The 22,786-nt window shown below is 45.5% G+C and overlaps 1 long non-coding RNA gene across 1 annotated transcript; it reads left to right on the forward strand.

Moving 5' to 3' along the window:
• The first annotated feature begins 10,255 nt into the window (after positions 1 to 10,255).
• On the forward strand, positions 10,256 to 21,141 carry LOC141107145 (uncharacterized). Its single transcript, XR_012235796.1, has 2 exons — positions 10,256 to 10,848; positions 20,992 to 21,141. It is a non-coding gene; the product is annotated as an uncharacterized lncRNA (long non-coding RNA).
• The last annotated feature ends 1,645 nt before the right edge of the window (positions 21,142 to 22,786 follow it).

Consider the following 22,786-nt stretch of genomic DNA (forward strand, 5'->3'; position numbering starts at 1 on the left):
GCTCCTCTCACTATAATCTCACGTGATATAGCGGGATTACAGTATGAGGAACCATAAAATACAAAAGTTTAACACAAATCAGCACACATTATTCCCCAACATATTAATAAAATAATAAAGTTAAATTCCCCCTACACAATATACATTAACCTAATTATAAAAAAAAACATTGTTTTTATCAATATTTAAAGATCATACATGTCCCTATTTAAATGTGAATGGTGTATAGTAAATGAATGTAATGCACATATGTAATGCAGCTATACACCATTCATATAAATGCAAAATACATTTATAATCATTAAAAAAATAATTTTAATAAAGTATACAAGTATAAATATTTATTAATAAATTAAAATAAAATATATTTCATTATAGATAAACATAAAAATTGATAAACTGGTGCGATGCGAGAACACTGCGAATCCACTGCGGGTTCCCGCATCGCACCGACTCGCATGTCAGTTCACACTGCCATATGCGAATCGCTGGGGAGTGTCAATACATTAAGGACACCCCCAGATCAGCTTGCATATCGCACTGCGAACTGACAGTTCGGACATGAATCGGATCGCATATGTGTGAACACACATGCGATCCGATTCTGGTCCGAACAGAAAAAAGGGTCCTGTGCGTGTTTGCACCGAATGCGGTGCGATATCAGCCATACTATCTGTACAGCTGATATCGCACCGCACAGACATCGCATGTAATGTGAATGGCAGTGTGCTGCAAATAACATGCGATGCCTGTGCGATGTCCGGCATCGCGCAAGTGTGAACTGGGCCTAAAAGTTAACACCCCCAAATCAGTTCACATATCGCAGTGCGATCTGCAAACTCGGACAGTAATCGAATCGCATGGGTGTGAACACCCATGCAATCCGATTCTGCTGTGGACCAATAAAAGGGTCCTGTAAGAGTTTGGTCCGAGGGCAATGCAAATTTAGCAATACTATCTGTATGGCTGAAATCGCATCGCACAGAGATCGGATGTGATTTTGCACTGCGGTGCGAATCACATCCGATCTCGGACACCGCAGCAGTGGGAACTGGCCCTAAATCATATTGCATTTGCACCAAAATGGTACAGGACCCTTTATTTGGTCCGCACTGGAATCGGATCGCATGGGTGTGAACACCCATGCGATCCGATTCCTGCACCATTACATAGTTCGCACTGCGATCTGTGAAATGATCTGGGGGTGTCATTAACTTTACATTGACACCCGCAGTGGTGCGCAGATGTCAATGTAGGTGCGATGTGAAAACCCGCACAGGAATCACGCTGGTTCACGCATCGCACAAGTGTGAACCCAGCCAGAGACGTGAACATCTAAAAAAAATATATCTATATATATCTATATATAGATACACATATATATATATATATATATATGTATCTATATATAGCTATATATATATATATATATATATATATAGATGTGTATATATATATATATATATATATATATATATATATATATATATATATCTCTATATATATAGATATATATATATATAGATATATATACACTATAAATTCCTATCCTGCTGGTTTTGGGGTGTGTAATGGTGGGGAAGGTGTGCTCTGACTGTTTGGTGAAAGAAAGAAGTCAAAAGACTTCTTTCTTTCTCCAGAATATCAGCCAGTTTCAGGCTTCTCACTCTGATTCTCCACTTCTGAAATGGTGAATCAGAAAGTGAGAATTCTGTCACAGATCGCCAGTGAGGTGTGGAGATCGCACCTTCATAAACTGGCCGTTTCTGTGAATTCTCACTGTGCTGAGATAATCAGCGGAGAACATGTTCTCCGCTGATTATCTCAGTTTCATAAACTGGTAAAGCGCTGAGATCAGCGGTGAGACTCGGGATCGCCGCTGATCTCAGTTTCATAAAAGGACACCTAAAGGAGTTGTAAAGTCTCATGGTTTTTCACCTTCTGTGCTGCAGCTCCCCAGAGCCCCCCCCCCTTTTTCTTACCTGAACCCAATCGTTCCAGCGACTAGCCCAGAGGCTCCAGTCGCTGTCTTGGGTCCTCATTGGATAGATAATAGCAGCAGGAGCCATTGGCTCCGCTGCTGTCAATCAAATCCAGTTACCCGGGGGCAGGGCCCAGTCCTGCAGTCTGTGTCAAAGGATACACCAGCGGGACTCGTGAGCGCGCCCGCACAGGTGCCCCCAGGAGCGCCTCCGGGGTACCCCAGAAAAGGAGGATCAGGGCTGCTCTGTGTAAAACCCTTGCACAGAGCAGGTAAGTATAACATGTTTGTTATTTAAAGGAAAAAAAAAAAAAAAAAAACCTTTACAATCCACTTAAAGCTCAAAAGTTTTGGAGCTATTTTCTTCGCTTGATTTGGGCCCCCCCCCCCCCATAAATTTGAGTGGGTTGTGTTTTTTTTTGGGGGTTTTTTTTTAAGCATTTGTTCTGCCTAAATGCAATAAATAATTTAGAAAATGAAATAAATATTAAATAATTAATAATACATAAATTAGCCCCTAACCTTAACCAAAATAATGTAATTAATTATAAAACAAATTATATAACCCCTAACAAAAAAATATAATTATTAATAATAATTACAATTAACTCTAACCTTAACCCCAACTCTAATGCCGCGTACACACGGTCGGACTTTTCGTCTACAAAAGTCCGACAGCCTGTCCGACAGACTTCCGGCGGACTTCCGGCGGACTTTCGGCGGACTTGCAGCAGACTTTCTAACGAACGGACTTGCCTACACACGACCACACAAAAGTCCGACGGATTCGTACGTGATGACGTACACCGGACTAAAATAAGGAAGTTCATAGCCAGTAGCCAATAGCTGCCCTAGCATGGGTTTTTGTCCGTCGGACTAGCACACAGACGAGCGGATTTCGGGGTCCGTCGTAGTTACGACGTAAAGATTTGAAGCATGTTTCAAATCTAAAGTCCGTCGGATTTGAGGCTGAAAAAGTCTGCTGAAAGTCCGGAGAAGCCCACACACGATCGGATTACCAGCCAGCTTTAGTCCGTCGGCGTCCGTTGGACTTTTGTAGATGAAAAGTCCGACCGTGTGTACGCGGCATAACCCTAACAAAAAAATAAGATAAGAATATAAATAATAAAAGCAGGTGAAAAAGCTGAAAAATATAGCAACAAGTGATGAAACCGATTTATATTTTTCCCTATTGGGTAATTAAAAAAAAAAAAAACAATGCTCAAACGTAGTATAATGCCCAAAATTGCTCAAAAACCTGCATAAAAATGCTCGAAAAAAACAATGCTCAGGTGTGAATGCAGCCTAAGTGTGCAGACAAGGGACACTGAAATACAATGCAAAACCCATAAGAAAAACAAATGCCTGCACCACTACAAAAATGATATGAAAGAAAGCTTTACATGACAATATACAGATGTACAACACCCCACAAAGTGCCCTCTTCTCCTAAAGAAGCCACTGGAGACAAGTTGAGCTCTCTGCCTCCAGTCCCCAATGTTACAGTCAGCTCTGTTCTAGTCATTTTTTTTCTTTTTTTGATTTTGGATTTTTTTTTTTTTTTTTTTTTTTTTGTATATACATTTTTTTCCCAACACTTTTGTACAGGTGCTGCCGATTGTTTGTTAGTGTATTGGGTGAGGTATTGACAAGTGGAAATAGGCAGCAGCTGGACACTTTGCCAATCGCTACTCACGTTTAGCCCCTGGTCACACCAGTGCCGCTTTGAAATTGTACTACTTCAGCATGATTGAAAAGCTGCAGATCAGTGCGATTTGCACTGCCAATTTCATTAGAGCTTGCAACTTCATTTAACAGAAGTCTATGCAAGTCGCAATGAAATCGGTAAAAAAATAGTGCAGGAACCTTTGCCATGATCGCTGCGATGTGAATCGCGGTGATATGAATGGTTCCATTGTCAACAATGGGGGTGAGACTTGTCATGCGATTTGGAACTGTCAAATCACATGCCAAGTCACACCGGTGTGAACAGGACTTAAGGACATATGCCCCAAACAGCGAACTCATTCTTTTGCCCAAATGGCATTACTGCTGCCCATAGAAACTAATAGGCTGCCAACACACCCTGATGTGCATAATATAATCGTACCTGGTCTTTTTTTGTAATGCAATACTGTGCTTTAGGGCCCTTTCACACTGAGGCGGGGGCGGCGTCGGCGGTAAAACGGCGCTGTTATTAGCGGCGCTTTACCGTCGGTATACGGCCGCTAGCGGGACGGTTTTACCTCCCGCTAGCGGCCGAGAAAGGGTTAAATACCACCGCAAAGCGCCTCTTCAGAGGCGCTTTGCCGGCGGTATAGCCGCGCCGGCTCATTGATTTCAATGGGCAGGAACGGTGAAGGAGCGGTATACACTCCACTCCTTCACCGCTCCTAAGATGCTGCTAGCAGGACTTTTTTTTCCCGTCCTGCTGGCACACCGCTCCAGTGTGAAAGCCCTCTGGGCTTTCACACTGGAGTTAAGGCAGCGGCACTTTCAGGTCGGTTTGCAGGCGCTATTATTAGCGCAATAGCGCCTGCAAACCGCCCCAGTGTGAAAGGGCTCTTATGGTGTACTAAAACGCACATGCTATTAAAAAATGATTGCCATTGCAACACATTTTATGTGGCAGTGCCAAAGGGTCAGGTATGTTTGTTTGTTTTTTTAGCACATTAGGCTGCGTGGTAGCCCATTCATTTCATTTCATTGAGCTGCTTTAACGGAACACCTGTTGTAATGATGCACACCGATCACACCGATCACATCACACAAGTGTAGCAAGGTCTCTGGCCTTGTCCAGTCTAATAAGGAACTCCAAGGCCAAAGATAGCTGACATCCTTCAATATGTAGTGGGTTGTGAGGCATAGTGGGTGCAAAGATGGTGAAAGTCATTGGGCGCCAGACACTTCTTGGATGTAAAAGAGGTTTTATTTCTTTTGACGTTTTTTTTGTATTTTCGGGGGAAAGAGGGTTAGGGCCAGGACACCCTTGGGTAGTTGCAAATTCAATTGGCAAACTCTGAGACTTCAATAGGAGGACAACCGTGCAGGGAAAGGCCCCAGCAAGAAGCCACATCTGCACAAGCAGGATTGCTCTCTCCTATGGAAACAGTCTTTAACAGTTCCTAACTCAAACATAACAGTTCCTTCAGCTTTACTACAACTGCTTCTTGTAGTTCTTCAACACTGAGCTCCTGGTCTCTCACTAGACCCTCTGATGCACTGACTCTGAATCCCTTGAGCTCCTCCAAGGTTTGCGGTGGTAACCCCATGCTTCCCTGCTGGGTCCCTAGCTTGGCACTCCAGATACTTCTCAAGCTTCACCCCTGCTAACCGGCGTGGTCCCTGGCTTGACAAGGCTGCTCTGCAAGCGTCTCCTCCGCGGGTTGGGTCTCTGACTTGATCACCGTCTGAAGTTTCCCGATTCTCCACTGTGCCCTTTCAGTGAGAATACTGCTCCGGTGCTTGCTTCAGTTACTCACTGTGGTCCCTGGTAAAGATGGTTGGTCCCTTTGTGGTGACAGCTTCCCTTCTACCTCCGACCACTGACAGGTTCTCGGGATGGCAGAACCGTCACTTTTGGTTGGATTGTAAGCCGCAATCCCAACCCTGTGCTGCCCTCCTACTTCTGGATAGGCCCTCACACAGCCTGGCAGCCAGATGCCCCCGGGATAGGCCCAATCTTCAGCCTAGCAGCCCAGGGCACATGACACACGTCCACCCAGACAGCCGTCCAGGTGGCACAGAACATAGATCACCTGACCTCACCCGAAATGTATAGGTTCTCCCAGCAGGCCAAGGGATTCAAGAAAACCCCTTCCCGTTGGCTGAGATACCCCATATACCCATAACCTGACCTTGGGTTGCCCTTCTCCTATCTAGTACCACAAAGCACCCGGCCACTTAGTGGTAGAAGAGAAAAGTGCAACAAGGCCAAACTGAGGGAGAGATCAGTAGATCTCTATCAATCGACCAAGATAACGACTCCTGGCAAGTAAATGTGTGAGGAGCTCCTTGACTAAACTCTAGGGTGCTGCACAAGTTTCAGATTATTGCAATTACAATGATAGTCCCCACCCTTGGGACCTCCCCATTTAATGTATTTCTCTGAAAAGGGCTTGGGCCTCTTTCACACTGGCAGAGTCCACCAGCTGATCGGCCTGCTCAGCAGGGAATCTCTCTACTGAGCAGACTGATGACAGGTCTGTGTCTGCTCTGCATCAGCACAGCCTGCTGTCCTCTATGGGCTGTCAGAAGGAATAGGACCGCCTGTCCATTTCCATCCGACTATCATCCGATCCATGTGCAAACGAGAAGATCTGGACAGCCGCACTCCAGGAAGTAATAATCCAAGTTTCTTTATTTTAAAATCAGGAACACATCAGATACAGGACATCATAGACAGAGTGTACAGATCATAGGCTAACGCGTTTCATACTTGTCCAAGTGCTTACTCATAGCTCATCCGATCCACCAGTCAGAAGGGGAATGGTTCCCCATCCATCTGCTTTTGGTGGATCGGATCGAATGTCGGTGGGTGTCAAAGGACACCTGTCCATTGACATCTGCCGCACCAAAGACCGCAATGGATGCCTGAAAAAAATGACAGGAGGACCCGATCATCCATCCCCAGATAGCAAGCAATTGAGCTGCAAGTTTGAAAATGACTTGCTAAGCTATTGCTAGACTTGCCAGACTTCACAAGTTTGTTGCACAATTGCAGCAAGTCCGCATTGCATGACTCCAGATCAACTTTCTCTGCAAAACTTCTGCAAGTCTGCTGCAAGTTCTGGTTCAGTTATGTTGTGTAATAGTCATCCCACCACAGGGGTCACTGTGGCTGAATTTTTAAGCTATAGACTTGCAGAGCTCTTGCTGTAGACTCACCACTGCAACTTTGCTTATGCTAGAGACTTGACACACAAATTTGCTACAAATTGGAAAAGTGTCAGCTAGAACGTGTGCTTCAAGTGCTCTGCAAGTGTACAACTTGCCAGTGAAAATGTGCAGCAAGTTAACAAGACATACGATTCAACACTGACACAAATTTGTTGCAAGTTATCCTTGCTATCTGGGTCTGTGTGAAAGGGGCCTTAATCGTTGCTAACTACGAGTAAGCCCTTTTGGGTGAAACATGTTAGAAGGTCCCAAGGGTGGGGGCTGTCGTCGTGATTGCTGACTGCAATAATCTGGAACTTGTGTGACGCCATCGGTGTGCAGTAAATTCTCTTTCCTTGTCTGTTGGAGTGTGGATGACTCCATGGATCACCTGATGCAAAGGGTAGAGTCGGCGGAATCTGGCTTTAGGTGGTTTTAAACCCCCACATATACCCAGTAAATTGACTGGCCTCAAGTGATACCCAGAGATTAAAAAAATCCTCCTACATAAGTTGTACCTGTTTAGCTACTGTATAGCCATCTTTCCTCTACATCCATTCAAAGTGCAGAACTTGCACAGGATCTCTCAGCTCTGAAAAGCAGGGGGCGGAGAGCTGAACTTCCATCAGTGAAGAGAGCTCCGAGAGCTGATTGGAGGAAAGGTACACACCCCCCCTCCCTCCCCCATCTTCACACAGGAACAGAGCTAAGGCTGTCAATCACAGACTGTGCCCTCCCTGTCACCATTTTTCTCTTGGTGTCAGGAAAGCTCGTAGGAAGAGACTCGTGCTGATAGCAGAGGAACAAAGCAGCAGACAGAAATGACACTTGGTGCTCTGGATTGAGACAAGTACACACTACAGAGGGATATGCTTTGTTTATATTTCATGTCTGACGTTCACAACCACTTGTGTTCAACCAAGAATGAAGGAGACTTCTAATATGTACACGTTAACATGGGTTGTGTTACTGTAACGCATGTACTGTAAATGAGCTGTTAAAGTAAAATCCCAAATTTTGGTTGTCCCCAGAAAAGTAACAGAGGGGGAAGCCTTGATGTCAGGAAAGTGAAGCCCCTAATAGCAAAGTAGTTTCACAGAAGTACACAGAGATGGTTTTTAATGGAGATAGTAGCAGGTACCTTGTTGTCTGTTCTTAAACTGCATTTTTTTTAAATATTAAAAACATTTGATGGGTTAATTTTTCCTTGCTGCCTGTGTAACACAAACCTGCAGTGGCAAAAGGGTGGGCTCCAACGCCCACATGCCACACATATGCGTCGTTGGACAGCCGAGGTTTCTACGCCGAGCACAGAGAACAAGACGATCGGTAACTGACGGGACCGGTTCCTGGTCATGTGCCAACCAATCACAGTGGTCACATGATCGCTGATCCTTCCTGCCCCCCCCCCGGGCTATCAGAACCTGTTAAAAAAAAACGCTGGGGTTTTGTGGAGAAGGATTAAAATACCTGTCAGGGTTTTATTGCTGTCTGTGTCCCCCCATTAAGGAGATTCCCCCTCTCTATTTGTCCTGCTTACCATTATCATTGAAAATAAAAGTAAAAGAAAATCACAAATTTTGGGTTGTCCCCAGAAATGTAATGAAGGGGAAATCTTTCAACGGGGACATTAGTTCTGGTGACCTGGAGGTCCACTAGGAATTCCCTTTTTTGCAGGGATTTCCTCTCACTTCCTGTTTGGCTATGGGACAGGAAGTGAAGGGAAATCTCCGCAATGGGGAAAAAAAAAAAACTTACAGAGGTTATAACCCTCCCTAAGACCCCATACACACTATACAACTTTTGTTGTCAGATTTCCTTTAGGTTTACCGAAACCGTGTAGTTAGAGTTTCCACCTCATCCCTTTAAACCCAAACACATATTAATTACACGGGTTCTGTGGCTGATTAAGGTGGTAATTAAACTCACTTGGTGCCTTATCTGCATTAAATTAGCCACAGAACCTGTGTAATTCATAGGTGTTCGGGTTTAAAGGGATGAGGTGGCGACCCCAGATGTAGTGCAAGGGCCTGCCTGATTGCATACAAATTGTAACTCTTAGGCCCCTTTCACACTTGTATGACTTGTCCTACGATTTGGGACTGACGAGTCGTTCCCCATGATTTCCAATGACTACCATTCATATTCGTACGAATTCAAGTCGTGCCAACTTCAAAGTAGTCCCTGCACTACTTTGGTCCGACATTGATGCAAGTTACACAAGCATTCCCTGAAATCGCACCAAAAATCGCAGCGAAATTGCGGCCGCAAAATCGCAGCAAAGTCGCAGTAGTGTGAAAGGGGCCTTAGGCTGCATTCACACCTGAGCGTTTCAAAGTTGCACATTTTTGCCACGATTTTGTTCAGGTCACCAATGTAAAAGGCAGAAAAATGCCTGTAATCTGCCCCAAAGAAGCTCATGTTCTTTTTTGAGCTTAGGGCTTTTTTCCGGCGTTTTGCTTTGGGTGACAAGACGCTCAGATGTGAACAGGTGCCATTAAAATGAATGTGATTTTGCTTGCTGGGCTTTTTTGGGGCGTTTTATTAGCTGAAAACGCTCAGGTATGAAGGCAGCTTTAAAGTGATACTAAAGGATTGTTTTTATTTAAATAACAAACATGTCATACTTACCGCCACTGTGCAGCTCGTTTTGCACGGAGTGGCCCCGAACATCCATTTCTGGGGTCCCTCGGTGGCTCATGCGGCTCCTCCCCACCTTAGATACCCCCCCCCCAGGAGAAGAGCTCTCCCGAGGGGTTTACCTTGTTGCGGGTGCGCTCCGAGACCAGCATTCGGCGTCCATAGAGGCCGAATGCAGGAGTCGGCCCCGCCCCCCGGCGCCCGCGTCATTGACCTGGATTGACAGCAGCGGGAGCCAATGGCTGCGCTGCTATCAATCTATCAGGTCAAGAGCCGGGAACCCGTGGAGAGAGGGACGGCGGGGACGCGCCGACGGAAATTCGGGGCTCAGGTAAGTAAAACTGGGGGGGGGGGGGGGCTGGGAGGGTGGTGACTGCAAGGTGTTTTTTCCCCTTAATGCATAGGATGTATTAAGGGGAAAAAACATGAGCCGTTACAACCCCATTAGCCCGGGTTCACACATGTGCGGTGCGAATTGAAGCTCAGGATTCACTGCGAAGATAAAAATCAGTTGTTCAGAGGTTCCTCTGCGTTTTAGCTGCGGATCAGTGAGCAAAATAAAAAAAATACTGATTAAAAAAAATATATATTTCTTAAACAGTTTTCAGTATTTTTTTCTGCTATATCTCGATGAAAATGTGCAGCATTAGGTGATGCATGGGTTGTATTGGCAGAAACAAAATGCCATCTGGCCGGTGAGCTGCTAATCCTCGTCTTGCTGACTCTATCTGTGTTTTATCCTCAGATTAGATAAAGTAACTCTCCTGACAGAACCGTATTACTCAGCCCTGGTATCTTTTATTCACGCCTCATCACAAAATCGAACCTACTGTCTCCATCTCCATCTTCCTCATGGATTCTTTTTGGACTATCCAATGTTGCTCCTAACTTTTTGGGTTTCTATTACCTGTTGAGGATTGATGCCCCTCCTCGGGGGGTAACAGGTCATTACAACTCTTCCTTTCCCTGTAGACGTGCCCCCCCTCTGCACCTTGTAATGGATTCCAATGGCAGTGACACAGAAGACCCCTCCACACCCCTGCTGCCTACTCCCCCCTCAGACGATGAGGACGACGACGATGATGTTGATGTAGAAGATCCTTTTGAGACCCTGGCAAGGGTGACCCCCTCTCCAGAGTCTATCCCATGGGAGCAACGCAGCACCAAGATGAAGATTGTCCACCTGGCAGACCGAGTCTTCTTGTTTTTGCTGGCCATCTTCTTCCTGGTTTTGTTGGCGGAGGTCTTATATATACTATATCACATTGTGCCCTGGTCCGGTATATTTTACTATTTGATGGATCGTTTGCTGATGCAGGAGGAGGGAGAGGAGGATTTCGAACTCTGAGGTAAGAAGTATCAAAGAGTTTGGTAGACTCTCTGGGGTTGATTTACTGAAGGCAAAACATCTGTGCACTTTGCAAGTGTGTTTACTCAAGAGCTTAGTACAGTAAATGAGGTGAAGCTTCACTTTACAATGACTACCCAATCACCTGCCAGGAAAATTTAAAAAAAAAAACAGCATTTTTGCTTTCATATGATTGGATGATGATCAGCAAAGCTCCCCCTCATTTACTAAGCTCTGGAGCAGTGGTCTCCAAATTGCGGCCCGTGGGCCTGATGTGGCCCTTTGCTTGCCTTAATCTGGCCCTTGGGGGCAGTCCATCCATTGACATCAATGATGAGGCACCATTCCATCCACTGACACCAATAATGGGACACTGATCCTCCCACCGATACCAATGATAGAGCACTATTCCTCCCACTGACACCAATGATGGGACACTATTCCTCCCACTGATACCAATGATAGAGCACTATTCCTCCCACTGACACCAATGATGGGGTACTACCCTGTTTCCCCGAAAATAAGACCTAGCGTGATTGTCGGTGATGGCTGCAATATAAGCCCTACCCCCCAAATAAGCCCTACCCTGTTTCCCTGAAAATAAGCCCTACCCTGAAAATAAGACCTACAAGGACTTTAACTAGGGCTTATTTGGGGGGTAGGGTTATATTGCAGCCATCACCGACAATCACGCTAGGTCTTATTTTCGGGGAAACAGGGTATTACTCCCCCACTGACAGGGCACTATTCCTCCCACTGACACCATTGATGGAGCACTAGTCCTCCGACTTTCACCAACGATGGGGTACTATTCCTCCGACTTTCACCAACGATGGGGTACTATTCCTCCGACTGACACCAACGATGGGGCACTATTCCACTGACACCAAAAATAGTGTACTCTTCTTTCCACTGACACCAACGATAGGACACCATTCCATCCACTGACACCAATGATCTGGCCCTTTTCCTCCCACTGATACAATGGGTCACTATTCCTATTAAAACCAATGATGGGGCATTGTTTACTTCCACTGATACCCAAGGAATTTTCCACTCCCAATGCCCCCCCACCCCCAAAGCCTGAGGGATAGTAAACCAGCCCTTTGTTTAAAACTTTTGGAAGACTCCTGCTCTGGAGCAACTGCACTTACCATGGACGTCCTCAGGTTTCAATGGTTATACCGGGATGATGCCTGCACCTACAGGCATCATCCTGGTATTGATCTTTTCAGCCGGCAATTCCCTGTAAGGCAGAAGTGATCCGAGTGGCTAATTAGCCACTCGATCACTTCTGCGGTTGGAGGAAGGGGGTCCCACCCCTCGGCAGGTGCCTTCGCCTTTTCCGGGGCTTTACCGTCCCATTGCGAAGCCCTGGGAGCGATGTGTCCGGCGGCGATTGCTGCCCTGAACAAAGAGAGACACACCTTCCATTTTAGATCAATAGGGACACACCAAAAACGCATCAAGGGTGCCTTTTTTTTAGTGCACCTTTTGGGGTCACATGACAGTTTCTTTAAAAAAAAAAGATGCTGGTTATGCAGGAGCTAGCACACGCCCACTTCCTTAACAACCAATGAATAGTGGAGCCGGCACCCGCCAATATCCTTAATGACCAGTGAAGCTATAGGTGAACCAGTGAATAGCTCCTCTATTCACTGGTTGTTAAGGAACTGGCTCCCGCCGGCATCCTTAACTCCTTGGCGCCGAGCGGCGTACACAAATATGCGGCTCCACTGCAGGGCTTTTCAGTGGGGCCTCATATTTGCGCATGTCCCTTTGTGCTGGGAGCGTGCCAGCAGAGGAAAAAAAAATGTGTGTAAAAAAAAATAATTACAAAAAAAAAAAAAAAAGAAAAAGAAAATGTCCTAGATCAAGGTTTGATCTAGGTCAGTGCCAGGGTTAGTGTTTGAGTCAGGGTCAGAATTTTTTTGAACAGGATTTTTTTTTTTTTTTTTAAAGTAGTATCAGTTAAACCCCCGTACACACAATCGGACTTTCTGACAGGAAATGTTCGATGACAGGCTGTTGGCGGTAAATCCGACCGTGTGTACGCTCCATCGGACAATTGTTGTCGGACTTTCCGACAACAAATGTTTGCTAGCTGGCTTTAAAATTTTCCACTTACAAATGTGTGTTGTCGGATTTTCCAATCGTGTGTACACAAGTCCATCGGACAAAAGTCCAAAGTACAAACATGCATGCTCGGAAGCAAGGATGAGCCGGAAGCGGTCGGTCTTGTAAACTAGCGTTCGTAATGGAGAATTAACATTCGTGATGCGGCAAATTATGAAATCTCCAAATGCAGCGCACAATTCTCTTCTTCTTTAATGGGATAATAATGAAGCTGCTTTGCTGGTGATAGTGATGGAGTTATTGCAAACAAATTTTCAAAGACTTTTTTTTCTACTGATATCAAGAATAATATTATTATGATTTTTTTTGTTTTGTTTTTTTGGGCAAGTTACCACAACACCATTATCCTGTATCAAAGATACAACTATGTTGGTGTCCCTTGTCAATATTACATTGTATTTTTTTTAATGTAACTGCCGACTCCCAAACTGTCATTTGAAGTAAAACACATAGCCAAGTATTATTCTCCACAATTTTTTTTATTGTGCATTTAAAAAAGAAAACATATAAAATTAGACATGCTATCTGCCAATAGAACTTAACCAAAAAGTGCATTCTATGCATCCAAAAATATAGAAAATATACCAAATCAAATAATTATTATTCAACCAAAAAAATAATGTCAAAGCAATAACTCCAAGGCCAATAATAAATAACACGTTATCTCCTCCGATTCCGCAACATGTCTGGTTGACGAACGGCCGTTCAGAAACGAACTAAAAAGCACAAAATGAAAAGCGTAAACTGAAAAAGCGCGAATCAACACTCACCAAACTTCTACTAACACGAAATTAGCAGAAGGAGCCAAAAGGGTGGCGCTAAAGAGCTGAAAAACAACATAGTACGTCACTACGTTCGTATTTGTTGGCCAACAATTGTGTGGCCGTTTGTATGCAAGACAAGTTTGGGCCAACGCCCTTCGGACAAAATTCTGCGGTTTTGTTGGCTAACAATCCGATCGTGTGTACGAGGCTTAAGTGTCGATGTGCTTTAGGTAGGGAGAAAAAAAAGCAAAATGGGCACTATTGTTTCTGGGTTGTACTACGGGTACAAACAACTAACCTACACCTATGTGGTATCGCTGCAATCGTCAGAGGCAGGATAATATAATTTGGGTTGTTATTTGGTGGTAGGTTATAGTAGTAACAAGAACTATACAGCTAAATTTTAAAAAATTATTATTTTTTTCTATTTTGGGATAGTTTTCCTTTGGTAATAAAAAAAATTCAGGGGCGTGGTCTGGACATGGCTGTGTGAAGACGTGTTAACGCTGAGCTCCCGGCCGTCTCTCACCCATCCTGGCATTACTTGACTTTTTAATACAGAATGCTCTCATCTAAGAAACGGACGAACCGGAGAAACAAGAAGAAAACCAGCCGATCACTAATACCCCCGTTGCCGGTGACTTTCAGAGACTTTTTGGAAGATCGCAGTCTGGCTCCCCAGATCTCAAGATGGCGGGCCCTCATGTCTCTATCCCACAGACACCAGACCTCATGGAGGATCCGGAACTATCAGAGGGATCCCGCAGTCCTGTAATCTTCTCTGGCTCGCCTGAGGTACCTCCCGGGTCCTCGGAGAACACTGTACCCTTGCCGATTACATTTAGAGCGGATGCGGAGTTGAAGGCTATTCTACAGGCCCTCCCGACACGTGTGGATATCGAAGCCCTGGTGGGGAGAGTGGAGGCCGCACACAAGAGAGAGATCCGGGCGGTAAAGCAGGACGTCCAAGCATTATCCACTCGCCTCTCGACAGGTGAATCCTCCTTGGTGACCCTTGAGCAGAGAGTAACCACCCTAGAATCTCGCCAAAAGGACCAATCTAACTCAGCAGTAGACCTCCAGCTCCGCATGGAGGAAATGGAGGACCGGAGCCGGAGGAAAAGAGTGGCAGGTGATCACCTCCCTGAACGCATAGAGGTAGATCGGGTCCATAGAGCTCTGGGCCCTCGCCCGTCTGACCCTTCCAGGCCGCGAGACGTGATTTGCCGGCTACATCACTATACACATAAAGAAGCCATAGCCCGCGGAGCCTGGGAGACAGGTGATCTGGAATTCGATGGCGCCACCATCAAGATTCTGCCCGACATCTCCAGGCCAACACTTCACCGACGTGCCCTCTTGAAACCCCTACTAGACCTGGCCAGACGCTGCAACGCAACTTACCGATGGGGTTTTCCGTTGTCGGTCACCTTCCTCAAGGACCAGAAATCCTTCCTGCTGCGATCCCCGGAATCTCTGCCAGCTCTTTTTGACTTTCTCGGAACGGACCCGATCGCCATCCCCAGCTGGCTGGACTACCTACCCCGTGCTCCAGGTCGTTTAAGCACATCGAGGGGACAAGCTCCACAACCTCAGTGGCCGCAACGACACGGAAGACGTCCCCGTTCTTTGTCCCAAGATGAGAACCGGGAAACGTGAGTAACTGAGTCTATACCCCTTGTGCCGCTTGTGAAACCCCGTTACCCACTTTAATTAAATCATCACCCTTACACGCGCTCACTTGAATGGCGGTACCGCTGAATCCGGCAACCATCTACTCATTGCGAGCAGTCACAGTAGACTCCTATTACCCCCTCTGCACATCTCATTCCTACTGCCACCTGTCGACTCCCATACTCCGCCCCCCGATCCATCATACATAGGAACCTGACTTGATCCGGGACCATGGGCTGCAGTATACTATTGTCCTCCTTATGTGGTTTTTTTTTTTTTTTTTTTTTGTGTGAGGACAACCTGCTTTACCCCAGCAATGGAGTCGATATGGAAACCATCATGAGGAGGAAGGGGACAGGTTGTGAATCACCTTTTCCTCCCCTCCAGAAGGAGAGCGAACATTTAAGTGTTTCTGTTGGGTTAACCCCCAAAGTTGGTTAGTTAGGATCTAGACGTGAAGATCACTCTCCATTGTGCCACGCAAGAAACTCTATTTTTTGTTTTATCTACCATGTAAAAGCACTCTGTGACATTGCACTCCTAACTGGAGAATTCTAAAAACCGATGTTTTGTCATCCAAGCAACCCTGATGTAATAATACCCTGGGGTCCCTGGTTACGCTAAGAAGCCCAGGGGTTGTCTGTCTTTTGCTTCATGTCTCCGGGCGACCGCAGATGTGCATACAATGCAGAGCCAAACTCTGTTTACACTATATGTTTGCAAGAAACCATAGTTGCCATTTTGCTTGAATATTGCGTTCTGTTTTACCTTTTATTTATTTTTTTTTTTTTACTGTTGATATACATGTGTTGCCGGGGTGGGTGGGAGGCCCGGATTCTTATTTTGCAGGTTACTGACCACCCACGCCCCACATAGGCCATTGTATACATCCGGGGCTCCGGTTTTGTATACATATTAAGTCGATTAGACTTACCCATTTAGCTTGTACCGGGTCAGACCTCTTCGACCCGAGTACTTATTTCTTCCTTCCTCGCCTATTACTTTCTTCCTATTTTCTCCCTCTCCCTCCCTTCTACCTTCTGTTAATCCTTCCCTCTTTTTATTCTATTTTAGATTACTAAATCCCCCCCACCTTTTTTTTTTTTTGTGTGCTGAGACATGGCGGTAGATTCCCTTAAAATAACCTCTCTTAATGCGAGGGGTCTAAACACCCCGGAGAAGAGACATATGTTGCTACATGACCTCAAAAAGTACCATACTGACATCGCCTTCATACAAGAGACGCATTTCAAAACAGATAAATCCCCTGCACTGCAGAATAGGTCTTTCTCCCGAGTCTATCACTCAACCAACTCCCACTCTAAGTCCAGGGGGGTTTCTGTATTAATTTCCAGCAAACTGCCGTGGCAATTTCAGGAGGTGTCAGCGGACCCTGAAGGGCGATATATCTTTCTTAAGGGACTAATTTGTGGTATACAATTTACACTAGCCACACTGTATGCTCCCAACGAACATCAAAACAGGTTTCTGAGACATGTAGTAGACAAACTATTGACATTCAAACAGGGCCAACTGATCTTAGGAGGTGATCTTAATGTTCCTCTGACTCCTTCCGTAGATACATCTTCTGGTAGCTCCTCCCTTCCCCCTCTTCTAGAAAACATATAGCGCAGACTCTACACAACGCGCAGTTGACTGATGTGTGGCGTCTCCAACATTCGGGAGAAAGAGATTATTCCTTTTTTTCTCCCCCACATAAGGTATACTCCAGGATTGACCTGTTTTTGATACCCCATGATCAGTTGCACCTTGTGAGCTCCACATCCATCGGTCAGATCACTTGGTCTGACCACGCTCCCGTCTCGCTCACATACGCCCTCACGGAGAGACCCTCGCCCAGGTCCCTATTTTGGCGCCTGAGCGAGAGCCTTCTACAAAATCCTGAGGTGCTAGAGGAGGTTACTAAAGAGCTCGATCTCTATTTTCGAGAAAATGACACGCAGGGATGCGACCCTGGAATACTATGGGAAGCTCACAAGTGTGTACTCCGAGGGGTTTTTATCAAACATGGGGCATCTATTAAAAGAAAAAGAAATGAACAAATCACTAAGCTACTCTCCACCTTAGCCTCGGTAGAGATACAACATAAGCAGACACCTACCCAAGCTCTCGAGACGCAACTGATGACACTGCGCTCACAAATCACAGATTTACTTCATTACAAAGCAAAGGCAGCCTTACAGATCTGTCGAAAAATTTCTTATGAGTCGGGGAATAAGTGCGGAAGGCTACTGGCCAGATCAGTAAGAGAAATCAGATCAGCTGCTTATATTCCACAGATTACTGGTCCCAATGGCCAAAAAGCAACCACCCCAACACAAATATCCAAGAGCTTTGGGGATTTTTTCTCTGACTTATACAATCTCCCTGCTCCCCTCTCTGACCAGGCGGGCATTGATAAATATATTTCAGACTCTCAACTCCCATCACTTTCAACTGAAACCAAGACAACTCTAGACGAACCAATAACTCTAGAGGAATTAAGAGTAGCGTTAAATTCTATGAAAGTGGGTAAAGCCGCAGGTCCGGACGGCTACACTGTCCAGTACTATAAAGCCTTTTTTCCCATTCTAGGCCCACGGTTAGAAGCTTTTTTCAATGCATTAGGAGCAGACACAAATTTCCCGAGAGAGACCTTAAAAGCCCATATTTCTCTGATATACAAAGAGGGAAAAGACCCATGCGCATGCGGCAGCTACAGGCCCATCTCTCTATTAAACTTGGATCTAAAGCTGTTCTCCAAAATAATTGCCTCCAGACTATCACAACACCTTCATGACCTTATCCACCTTGATCAGGTGGGTTTCATTCCCACCAGAGAGGCAAGAGACAATACTATTAAAGCTCTCAATCTCATCCACGTAGCGAATACCAGTAAGACTCCCTGCATATTTGTGAACACCGATGCCGAAAAGGCATTCGACATGGTTAACTGGAACTACATGTTCTCAGTCCTCCGTCATATAGGCCTGGGAGACACGATGCAGAAATGGATTGGTAAAATATATTCTAACCCTTCAGCCCAAGTAAAAGTAAACGGTGTACTCTCGAACCCCCTCTCTATCACCAATGGTACAAGACAGGGCTGCCCTTTATCCCCCCTGCTTTTTGCCCTTTCCCTCGAACCATTCCTCTGCACAATCAGAAAAAACGCAGATATCACTGGGCTCCGGGTGGGGGAATCACACTGTAAAATCTCAGCGTATGCTGATGATTTACTATTCTCCCTCACCAACCCCAGAATCTCCCTTCCAAACCTTATGCGAGAATTTAAAATTTATGGAGCCATTTCCCATCTAAAAATCAATTTCTCTAAGTCGGAAGCGATGGGCATTGCTGTTCCCTCACAAACTTTACTGGAACTCCAGTCTAACTTCAATTTCAAGTGGACTGATACAGCCCTAACATACCTAGGCACGAAGATACCTTCTAACTTGTCACATACATTTGATCTTAACTTCCCGCCCTTATTAACGAATACCCGGAGCTTGTTAGAAAAATGGAACGCAGGGTTCCATTCCTGGTTTGGGAGATGCAACCTCCTGAAAATGTGTATACTCCCCAAATTTATCTACCTAATTCAAGCGCTACCTATCCATATCCCACCCTCTTACTTCAAACAGGTACAGTCCCTTTTCACAAGATTTATATGGGCACACAAAAATCCCTGTTTACGACGCTCACAACTGACACTCCCCAAAAGTGAGGGGGGACTAGCACTACCTGACATACGACAATACTTCCTGGCCTCCCACTTGGGACGTATTCTTGACTGGAGGAGGAACAAAGCTTTCAAACTATGGGTTCATCTGGAACAATCCCAAACTCACATACCCCTGAAGGGTGCCTTGTGGTGCTATAGTGACCTTCCCTCTAGAATGAGATCTCACCCCTTAATTGGTACCACCTTGAAACATAGCCATCAAATAGCCTTACAGACGTCCCTCACATCCAAAAATTCTCCTCTATTCCCTATCTTGGGCCACCCAAACTTTACCCCGGGTTTGCAGCTGACGGACTACACTGATCTTAGAGATTCGGGATGGGACCATGTAGCCAAATTTACCAATGGAGAGAGATGGCCATCCATTACTGATCTGACTAACCCTTTTTGGAAAGCCGCTCAATTACACCATTTCCTTCACTCCCTCCCAGGACCACAAGCTTTTACCCGTCAGAAAACGTCGTTTGAAGATCTTTGTACAGGAGAGGGCCCAATAGCCCACATTTTGTCCCAAACGTATTCCCTAGTAAACTCGCCAAAAGAACAACCACCTCTGCCTTGCCTGGTCAGATGGGAGAGAGACCTAGACTGCACGTTCTCGGTAGCCCAGCGACAACGAATAATCACACTAGCTCTCAAATCTTCGCTTTGCACTAAAATTCAAGAAACAAACTTCAAGCTGCTCAACCGCTGGTACTTGACCCCTTCCAGGTTGCAGAGGTGCTTTCCCTCCTCCTCAAATCGGTGCTGGCGCTGTGACGAGGAGGAGGGAACTCTAATTCACATTTTCTGGTCATGCTCTAAGCTAAGGGACTTCTGGGGAGAGATCAGACGCATAACACAAAAGTGTACAGAATATATTATCCCTAACGAGGCCGCGTTCTTTCTTCTACACCACTCTTCGATCCCCATCAAGAGGTACAAGAAATCCCTCACACGTCATTTGCTCAATGCAGCGAAGGCGTGTATACCACTCTGCTGGAAACAACCTTCTTCCCCAGCCATTTCATTATGGTTGCGGAGGGTGGTGGAAATAAAGAACATGGAAGACCTGATTCTAACTGCACAACATAAACAGGAAGCACCTGGGATATCTGGAACGCTTTCATTTACTCCGAGGAAGGCCAGCGGTTACTTGGGTCATGATTATAAACCCCACAATTACTGAGATCACACGGTCTGAGGGGGTTTGTGGGCCTAACTGCCGCCATGTCTCCACTTTCCCTATCTTTCTCCTCTACTCCTCTCCCCTCCCCCCCCCCCCCCTTTTATACATATACTTTGATTTTTTTTTCTCTTTTTCCTTCTCTCTCAATCTAAGGAGCATCAGCTCCTACTTTCTAAAGTAAAGTTGAAAAAGTTGGTGGGGGACGCCCTGTAGGTGTAGAACTATACACAATATTGTTCAGTGATAACAGATACCACGCTAAGGGGTGTCACATACTTAGTAGAGCCTTGATCACATATGTACCATACAATGTCTTGAATATTAGTGACCCCTGTATAGCAATTGTAACATGATGTATGTACCTTCTACTTTTCTCTGTTTGTACATTGGGGCCCTCACCCCTGTTCGGAGTTAAATAAATTCTATATTTGAAAAAAAAAAAAAAAATTCAGGAGATATCTATTACCATTTACAACCAAATAAAAGCCCAATTTGTCCTAAAAAGAAACATTGTATAATCCACCTGGATGCACAAAGTAGTTGTGATGATATGTACAGTTTTACTAACACAGGCAGTCTAGCCGCACATGCGGACGAGCCCTTAGTAAGTGCATTGTTGAGTCTGGTAAACTAACAGTAAGTAATCTTTATCTACAGATATCTTCAGGAATACATGGCCGAGAAGATGGGAAAACAGAAGATACAATGGAAACCAACCTGGACTTCTTCATCTCCAGTTCTACTATGAATGGGAGGAAATGTACACAATACAATAGTCTCTGTGAAATGACAATCTTCATAAATCTCCAGCAACTCAGATTATTATACTTATTGTATGACGTCAAATAATAAATTGCAACTGTAACCTATAACATTGCTAAGTTATAAAATGTTAGTTTGGATCATTTGACATGAGTATATCATGCGGGTTTGATCACATTCAAAAGCTGAAACTAGATGTGAATTGTATGACCTGCCACAGAACGTGCAATTCTGTACAGACATCCCATGCTAGACATAAGATTAGATTGGTGGCCTTGCCCCTGGAATTAAAGACAGGTTCTCTTGAAAGCAGTCCCTTAAATCTTACCCCACTTCCCTCGGTAGAAGCCACATACCTAAATACTTACCTTCAGCCCCACTCCAGAGTCAATCATTGTATGCCCCATGCCAGTGGCAGCCCAACCATAAGGGGCTCAGGGCGCCGCCCCCTAATCCATGGGCCCGGCCCCTAATCTACATACAGGGCGCCAGACGCATGGATTCCAATGTGTTTTTTTGAAGCACATGATTAGAGCCACCTTAGATTGTAAGCTCCTTGAGGGCAGGGACTGATGTGAATGTACAATGTATATGTAAAGCGCTGCGTAAATTGACAGTGCTATATAAGTACCTGAAATAAATAAATAAATAAAAATTAGAGCCTAAGGCTCTAATTTGCTTCAAAAAAGGGTGGGCTTGGGGCACTGAGACCACCCAGTTGTGTGACAATAGCAAATTAATATTCGCTATTGCCTTCCTGATTCTCCTCTAGGCCAATCAGGAAGCTGATCCTGAGACCCAATTGGCCGGGAGTCTTAGGACTCCCGGCCAATCGGGTCTCAGGACCCACTTTCTGTTTGGCCGGGAGGAGAAGAAACTGCCGTGGCTCTTCTCAAGCTTTGTAAGCTAGAGCGAGGAGCAACAGCCCTACCCCAGATCCTCGTCATCAGGAGCCCTCTGATTGCCGCCTTCCCGTCCGTCTCTCATGGGGGGGGGGGGTTCGCCACCTTCACGTCTTTCTTCCGCACGTGCTGGTGGGGGGGGGGCCTGTGGCGGAGTTAGTTGGCCCTGGCCCCATCCAGCTTTTACTGCACATGTGCTCTGCTTGTGCCATTCATTCCAATCAGGGCTGCATTAGAAATGATGGGGCCCCGTGCAGCCAACCTGATCCAAATGCTGACCGCTCTTCAGAGAGCAAAGCACATGTGAACAAGCCCTTCATTTTTTAATTCATTATTTTTTAGAGTGTTTAATTAAGGTTTTTTTTTTTTTAACTGCCTTTGAAGGGGGCTTTGATGAAATATCAAGGGTCTAAACAGACCCCTGATGTGTCGCTTTTTAGACAGAGAAAGGAAATGGGGAGATTCCTCGATTCCTTTCTCTGCAGCCTCAGCTGCACAGATGAATGAATAGCAAGCACTCTGAGGCTTCTTGTTCATTCACAAACACAGGTTACTATGCTTCAGTGATGAATGAACACAGCGAGCGATCAGTACCGATCATTCACTATGTTCATTCGGAAAAGGAAGGGGCTGGTAAATATGACATAGTAACTTCCCCCCTGCTCTCCATCCTGAAAGGATCGCCCTGTGTGCCCTCAGCAGCTGGGAGGGAGGGAGAGGAGGAAATCTGGAAGCGCTGCAATTGAAAGGGCACACAGAGGGACCAAGACAGCGGGGGGGGGGGGGGG

The sequence above is a fragment of the Aquarana catesbeiana genome, linkage group LG09, assembly GCF_042186555.1.
Source record: "Aquarana catesbeiana isolate 2022-GZ linkage group LG09, ASM4218655v1, whole genome shotgun sequence".
NCBI lineage: Eukaryota > Metazoa > Chordata > Amphibia > Anura > Ranidae > Aquarana > Aquarana catesbeiana.